Genomic DNA, 8,688 nt, shown 5'->3' on the forward strand with positions numbered 1-8,688 from the left:
TTGACATTACTAACATGATCTTTAGATTTCACAGTGTAAGATTCAAATTTAACAATGTAATGGAACTTAATTGCCTTTGGCAAGTGTTTCCCCGCCCAAGAACAATAAATGGATGTTCCTAGGTAAGAAATATAAAAATATGTGCAAACAATAAAGTATTGAGTCCAAAATAGAATGTAGTTGGTTTTTTTTCCCCTATCATAGCAGACAGCCTTTCTAGAACATTTTAATATTGTAGTATATTTCACTTTACATCTTTATTTTTGTATCAGTAACATTCTCATCATTATGTAGTTTAGTGAGAAGTTTTGTTTTTTTTTTTATTGGTTAAACATTTTCAATAATCACAACAGAGAGATGCAAAATTTTACACTGTGTGCCTTATAATGTTTTTTCTCTGATGTGTTTATTACTAACATCAAAAATGAGAATGATTAATCTTTTTGGCTTTTTTAGAAGAAGTATTTTTACTGTTTTAATTTATGTCCTAGAAAACATAGGTGATTACAGATTTCTTTCCATCATTTTTCAATATTAGCAAGTGAACATTAGCCATTGCCCTATTATCCAACATAGAATTTACCCCTCACGCTAATGAGGCTTGATGTTTCAATTAACATTAGTTCACTCTGAGAATACCATAGTTTTTAATAGTCAAAACTTGAACTGTAAACATTTTTCCTGGAATGTTTCCCGCTTCATACCACTTGAACTTTCAGGGTCAATTCATTTCATTTTTTTTTTTTTTTTCTGTACCTTTGATGTTTTTCACTTTGCCCTGTCTTTAGCTAATGTATTCATCTCTAACATAAAATGAAGGACTTAGCCACCATGTTCCTCAAGATCAAAAAATAACCAGTGACAATAAATTGACTTTTCTTGTGGCAGCTGTAGAAGAATGCACGCATTTTTTCCTCTGACTCCAGGCTCCCCTTAGCAATATCAATTCAACATTTGTCACCCATCAGGGTTATAGCCATTGCTATGCGGGATCATACAGGAGGTTGTCTGGATAAGGAGCCTATTCTTCAAATAAAACAGAACAGAGTGCAGACAGATCTGGGGGAAGTGATGAAGGGTCATGTGTTTTCCTCTAGTGTTCTGCTTGCAGCTTCAGGGCAAATATCTCTTCACTCTCTCTGGTCCTGCATCTGGAATCTGGTGATGAAAGCATCATCAAATAGGTCTCCCACTGCTCTTCCTGCCTCGGATGAACCAGAGCAGACATACCTGATAGAAGCCAAAACGGCGAAGCCGCTTTCTGGTTGGTCTTACATCTCTCAGACTATTGCTTTTTGCATGTTTTGAATCATGTCCCGAACCAGTTCTTTAGAATGGTGGGATTTCATTAATCTACACATTCCTTCTAGGGAGACAGGCGCTGAGCTATGGATTTCACTAGGTAGAATATTCTGACGAGAGAAAATAGAAATCCAAGGCGCAGCAATGTCATGTCCTTTATGCAGTGGAGTTCATTTATCATTCACGATGCGTGAGAATTGAAATGTAGATAAATTTTCCCGCTAAAGCCAGCCTGCAGGGGGGAAAAAATCAAATGAACTCCCTACTAATCTTTCTGCTCTATTATCTCATTAATGGTGATTTGTAGAGAATTGCAGAGAAACATTCTTACTTTAGGGGAGAATTTCTTAATCGGTAGTGTGAGAAATTAAGATACAGTAGTTATAAGTGTTTTTGTCTCCATGATTTAAAACATTACATCTGGATTTTTAACTCTTGGCAAAAACTGTACAGAAAATAGGATGTTTATTTACGTGAATAAAAGGGACTCAGTGATAGATAGACTAAAGGACATGTCATTCAGAAGTTTACTTATGACTTACAGTTACTCTTGTCATTTCTGCTGGACCAGAGAGAGGTATTTGGCCCTCATTTAAAAAAAAAAATTTTTTAATCGAAGTGTAGTTGATTTACAATGTTAGCTGCAGGTGTACAGCAAAGTGATTCTATTATACATATACATACTCAAATATGTTTTCTTTTAAGATACTTTTCATTATATGTTATTACAAGAAATGGAATATAGTTCCCCATGCTGTACAGTAGGTCCTTGTTTGGTCCTTGCTTGTTTTACATATAGTAATGGCCCTCATCGATTGCTGTGTAGACTGTTTCACCTAGAAACCTGCACTGTGATTTAAAAGGGTGGTGTGATGGTATAATGGTTAGAAGACTTGAGTTCAAGATACAGCTCTTTATTCCCAGTGCCTCATTTAAGAAAGCACTTAGCAACTTCATTCTTATCCAGAGTTATAAGACAGTTTTCTTAAAAAAACAAGCATCGTCATTGGTTTTAAAAATGGCTAGTATTTCATCAATAGCTGAGGGATGGTGAGTCAGCATTTGGAGACATCTTCCAAGTGTGTTGTCAGGAACAGACTGTCACCGTCACCTGCCACTGTCTGTCTGTCCTTCAAGGCTTCTGCACTAAGTTCTCCACACGATCCCAGGCAGGGAGGTGTGTGCTGCTTTGCAGAGAGAGGGGTCTTTGCATTTCCTCCACCATTGCAGACGACCAAAACATCAGTCCTCCTCCACCGCTACTTTTATTTGCTAATTCTAGCTTTTTCTCTGAAGGCATTAGGAAGTCCTAGTGAATTCCTTCCAGTGCAGTTAGTGTACCGCCCCCTAGTGTCTCAGCTGCTCCCAGACTCTGCACTTACACAATCCTGAAATTCAGCATCCTCTTGCTGGCAACCAATAGGTCAGGGTAAACTGTATACGCAGTGAAATGGCCACAGGTGCCCTCCAGTGAGACACAGCAACCAGGTGTCAAGGGCCTCTGAATCTTTCCCTCTTCCCCTTGTGCCCACAGCCCAGGATATACCACTGACAGGAAGAATAAACAACAGGAAACAAGAACTGCAAAAGAGAGCGCATAGGTTAGAAAGAGTTGGGACCATTATTTGTTTGTTTGTTTGCTTTTGCTTTTGTTTTGGGGTTTTTTTGTATTGAAAGTCTGTGCTGTCATCAGAAACACACATCTTCATTAAATAAATGTTTGCACGATTAATTAATTTCTTGAAGAAGCAGGTAAGTTATCAACCACTGATCTGCCATTTCCACAGTTGTCTGGGACTTACAAGACAGTGCAAAGCAGAAAACTAAGACATAGCTATAACTCCAAATTACTTTGCCACACAAGGATATAAAATTAAATGAGGTAAGTGTTCAAATTGTTTGTGCCTACTTGTCTAAGGTAATACAGGAAATAACGGTAGATGTATGACTAAACCCTTCGAACATGTATGTATTTATAGCATACACATGGGTGCATGAATGCACACAGACACACGTAAATAGTTTGTAAGTAAATTGAAAACTCACAAAGTTCACTGATTCCAATATTTATCTTCAACTAAAGAATCACTTGATCTCTGTGTTTAATACTCATACTCAACTTTAGATTTTTTTCTTATCATATTAAGAGCATCAGTCTAAACAAGTGATTTTATTTGGATTTAGAGAAGTTTGCAAATCTTGTAATGAAATGCAGTATATGTCTTAATCCCTTTACAGAAGTTCTCACCTCAGACTAATTGGCTATCAGTCTTTTGTTTTTCCTCTAGAAAGAGAGGAGGGCAGAAAAGAAATACCTTTATTACTTCTTTCTTTATATCCGCTAGGGATTCTTTTTGACTGAGTTGTAGTGTCACTTTCCATTCACGCCAGTAATATACATAATAAAAAACTTTGCATGTAACTTCATTTCACAGATGCCTCTAGCCAAGCTGTCAACTATTGATTAAAATCAGTCATGAAGGGAGTGAGGGGTATAGCTCAGTGGTAGAGCGAGTGCTTGGAATGCATGAGGTCCTGGGTTCAATCCCCAGTGCCTCCATTAAAGAGGGGAAAAATAATTTTTTAATTTAAAATATTTTTTAAATTAAAAAAAACCATGATAAAGAGGTTCCCCCACACACACAGAGTCACAGTCTGTCCCCTCTACTGTTCCTTATGATAAGTGGGCATGACTCAGCTATCCAGAAGCAGCAGTAGAACGGGTAATTCTGCTAGTCCTAAGCAGAGATATATCCTTAAAGACATACTGCACTGACTACTATATTGAATGTTTCCTTGTTCCTAAGCCCTTTGCTAGAACTGTATACACATTCTTCTGAGTCATCTGAACCCTGAAAAGTAATGATGATTATCCTTGTTTGGGTCTAGGCTCACGCTGACCCAACTCCCTCTGCTGCCTTCCACGATGGATCATTGGTGGTCTCTGGATCAGGGGTAAAACTTAGGCTCTCTCGTTTGTACTGTTTGTCTTCCGTTGGTTTTGAACGTCTTTGGTGGGGGAAGGGATGGCACTCAAAGCCAAGCAGGTGTGTAATGCCCTACCCTCTGTTTCAAGACGGTGTTCAAGTTCCAGGAATTATTTTTGTCATGTGTGGCATCGAAATAAAAATGTAAAAGATCATGAACTCAGCCCCCAGACCCTGGTCTCTAATTTTACCTACCTAAAGAAGAACCAGAACTTCTTGGAGAAATGAATGATTCTAGGACAGGGGCAGGGTATATACAAGATAAGCCTGGGGCTTCTTGTAATGCCAGAAAGTAGGGAGGTGACCCCAAATCAAAAGAATGGAGAACAATCTGAGCAACAAAATAATGTGCTATCACATAAAGGGTAAAATATCCATCAATTCATACGGATACAAACGATTGACTCAATAGACAAATGGGGGAGAAGAGACACATCTCCTGTACTGAATGCTGAATGATTTTTGTAGACACTCCCCCTTAAGAAGGTTGAGCTTAACTCTCCCTAACACCACCTCCCTCCCTCGAGGGTGGGCTGTACTTAGTGACTGCCTTCTAAAGAGCTGAGTAAGTAAAAGGGGATAATGACTTTGTGTGGGAGCCCATGACTGGGTTAACAAATTGTAACAGACCCCAGCCGCTTGTCTCATTAAAGAAGAGCAAATGTGCTTAGGTTTTAGATAGCACTCTGCTGATTGCAAAGCAACGACCCAGGCCCTCAGCTATAAACACTGGGCGTGCCTGCTGCTAGATAGTCTATCCCCAAAACAGCCTTGGGCTGGAATGGTAAACAAGTTATACAAAGCTGCAGACTGAGAGGTGAGAAGGCTGGTTAGCCAATGACGGGTAAGATCCCCTGAGGGGGGCAACCTAAGACAGGCACAGCCACCTGAATCCAAGAAAAATGTTGTTAAGGAGCTGTTTCTCATACATTCCACTCTGATAAGCTGAAAGGATCAACGCGAACATGATTTACCAAAACAAAAAGGGTCTTCTGATCTTGAGCCAAACACCAACAATAAACAAAGCCTTTGTACTCATTGTGATCCCACCCTGTCCTTCCCTAAATTCCAGCATTCCAACTGTTAGTGATTCCTCCTTTGATTGTACACAATAAATATGGGAGCATTTGAGAGGTTCTTGGAGTTGGCTCCCGACTCCCTCTCACTCTCTTGACTTTTTCCAGAGTCTCGAGTCATTCATTCCATCTCGGTGGGATTTCTGCTGGCCAGAACCCACAACTTTGCAGTGGAAAAATCTGGAAAACTACTCAGCCAGGTGGTCATGGTTAGCATCATCAGTAAGTCATGTTGATAGCATGTACTTTTGATATGATGTAATAAGATTGATGAAAATGGCAAAAATACAACCCCCAAAACCTGTAACTCTAGCCTAACTGTGATAAAAAAAATCACACACACACAAATGAAAAGCTGTATACACATATGCATTGTATACATGCACACAATATGGACATTATATGAGATTATACATATAAGATTTTGTATGTGTGTATAAGATTTTATTATTATATATATCTCTCTTTATATAAAATACACAAGGCAAATATCAAGAGATAAATTTCAAGAAATTGGCTCCTGGGGTTATGGGAACTGGCAAAGTCCAAAATCTGTAGGTTGGGCTGGCAAAGTTGAAACTCAGATAAGAGCCACTCTTGCAGTTTTGAGGCAGAATTCCTTCTCTGGAAAACCTCAGTTTTTGCTCCTCAGGCCTTCAACTGTTTGGATGAGGCCCCACCCACATTATCAAGGGTGATCTATAAAGTCAACTCACTGTACAGATCTTCCTCTACTTTACAATGGAGTTGCATGCTGGTAAAACCATCTTAAGTTAAAAAGATTGGAAATGAAAATGCATTCAAGATACCTAACCAACTGAACATCACAGCTTAGCCTAGCCCATCTTAAACGTGCTCATCTAACACCAAGCCTGTCTTATAGACCAGTGTTGAGTATCTCATGTCATTTACTGAACGCTGTACTGGAAGTGAAAAACAGAATGGTTCTGTCAGTTGTCTGCCCTCGTGATCCTGTTGCTGACTGGGCGCTGTGTCTTGCCCAGCATCCCAAGAGGATGTGGTACTGCTTATCACTATCCCAGGAAAGAATTGAGATTCAAATTTTGATGTCCAGTCTCTACTGAATGTGTATTGCTTTCACACCATTGTAAAGGTGAAAAGTCAGAAGTTGAACCATCCTAAGTCAGGGACCATCTGTAGATGTTGACCACCACATCTACAAAATACCTTCACTGTGACACCCAGATTCACGTGTAGTTGGATAACTGAGTACTGTAATCTAGCCAAGGTGACATAGAAGAGTAACCATCATGGAGATACCTACACAGACAAGGAAATGCCAGACAAGATCAGTCCAAGAGACTGTCACAACCCAGAGTCAGCTAAGAGGCACGAGGACTAAATGCACTGTGGTGTCCAAGATGGGCTTCTGGAACAGAGAAGACGCCTTAGGGAAAAAAATAATGAAACTCAAATAAAATGTAGAGTTTAGTTCATAGAAGACGCCTAAACAGATAATTCCCCTTTACAGAGAAAAGGAGTATTAGAACAAAGCACATCCAGGCTTTCAGGGAGACAAACCAAAACTGAAAACAGACTGAGCTTTGGAGGCTAACAGCCTGACCTCAATTTTCTAAAGTGGCAGAAATAATGATGGCCAGTCGTCCTTTCACCGTCTTCTTCCCTGACCAGCAACCTGAGCAAGGCTCTAAAATTATGACTACATGAGAGCCGATGTCTAAACCTTATGTCTTACTGATCTGCACTGGATTACTTTTCTGAGATATTATACTTCTTATTTGGGTAGTAGCCTCCAAGTGAGCAAATAAACCATTCTGAAACTGAGTCTCAGGAGTTTTGGTAAAACTTGTTCCACATTTGACTTACCAGTAATCCTATAGGCAAAATAATTCATTTGGATCCTCAGGCATATATATTTCAACAATTTATCTTGGCACAACATTTCATGTTAAGAAATAAGATGTTCAAAAATGTTCTCCAAAGATTAGGAGCTTGACAGCAATCCTCAGGCCAGGCAAAGAGAGGCTGCAATTACAAGTAAACCCTAAAATCTTAATGATGGAACAAAACAAGAGTTTTTTTCCTTTCACATGACGTTTCAGTGCAGAACATATGACCCTTCTCCATATTGTAGTTATGCTGTCTGAAATATGTGACCTCCAGGAAGAACAAAAAATCTCAGAATTACAAGAATAAGTCCAGGCTTGGGAGTGGCTTACACCCTCGTGTTTCACCTTGTTAGCCAGAATTCAGTCACACTATCCTGAACTAACCGCAGAGGAGGCTGGATCTTTTTTTGTGCAGGAAGGGGAAACAGTGCAATAAAAACGTAGCATAGCATCCGCCCTAATTGTCAACCAAGTTTGGGAAATCTTATGCACTTTATTCCCCCTTACAAACTCATAATGCAAATTAAATATTAAAGACCCTGAGAATGCCTGTAACAAGGAAACTGGTGTAACGTTGTTTAACTCAGTGTTTCTGGAACTTATTCAACATTGTTTAACTCAGTCCTCATCCACAAGGGACATCAATAAACATCTTGGAGAAAAAACCATCACATTTGTTTAAACACAGTTAGGATAAACTTGAAGACACATTGCTTTTCTTCCTCTATGCTTCTCCCACCAATAACTCGTCTTTCAAACGTCTCTGTGTGTGTGCATATTCAGTTCACTTGTCTTCAAGGTCAGCTTATCTAGAAGTCAACATTTCCATTAAAATCACTTCTTAATCTCATAGCTTAACCATCCATGGACAATTTAATTCCCTAGGTTCAAATTCTCCTGATGGGTGTTTAGCTGGATCCCCAAATACTTATCTCAAAGTTCTCAGGAACAAGTTTCCCCAGGTTATGAGAACTCTTAGGACTAGATTAAAGTCCAACTGCTTAGAAAAAGAGTGTAGTTTCAAGTCATGCATTTTATTTACCTGATTCGGGGGTTGATCTGGGTTTTTAGTGGTGGTTGTTATTGTTGTTACCCTAATCTTCATTTGCTCTGATTATTCTTACATATTCAAATTTCATTTTTATATCCCCTCTTGTAGTATATATATGTGATCCATCCAAACCATTTTTGGAGTAAGGCAGTAGATAGATGAATGATAGATAGATTATAGACTAGATAGATAGATAGACAGACAGAAAGATGAATAAAATTTAAATACGGCTTTGGTTGTCATGGTAGCATACTCTGTAGCTATGTTTTCCCACATTTTGTGACTAGTTGCTGAGGAACCATGTGGAGCAAATGAGAAGTACAGGAGCTTCCCTTGATATTTCACTAGTCTAAAACCTGGATTTCCTAGATTCACGAAGATTTCTTTCCAATACTGTTACA

At 39.1% G+C, this 8,688-nt stretch overlaps 1 non-coding gene across 1 annotated transcript; it reads left to right on the forward strand.

Moving 5' to 3' along the window:
- The first annotated feature begins 3,790 nt into the window (after nucleotides 1–3,790).
- TRNAS-GGA (transfer RNA serine (anticodon GGA)) lies at nucleotides 3,791–3,862 on the forward strand. Its single transcript has one exon. It is a non-coding gene; the product is annotated as a tRNA-Ser (tRNA).
- The last annotated feature ends 4,826 nt before the right edge of the window (nucleotides 3,863–8,688 follow it).

This window comes from Camelus dromedarius, chromosome 2, assembly GCF_036321535.1.
Source record: "Camelus dromedarius isolate mCamDro1 chromosome 2, mCamDro1.pat, whole genome shotgun sequence".
NCBI classification, from domain to species: domain Eukaryota; kingdom Metazoa; phylum Chordata; class Mammalia; order Artiodactyla; family Camelidae; genus Camelus; species Camelus dromedarius.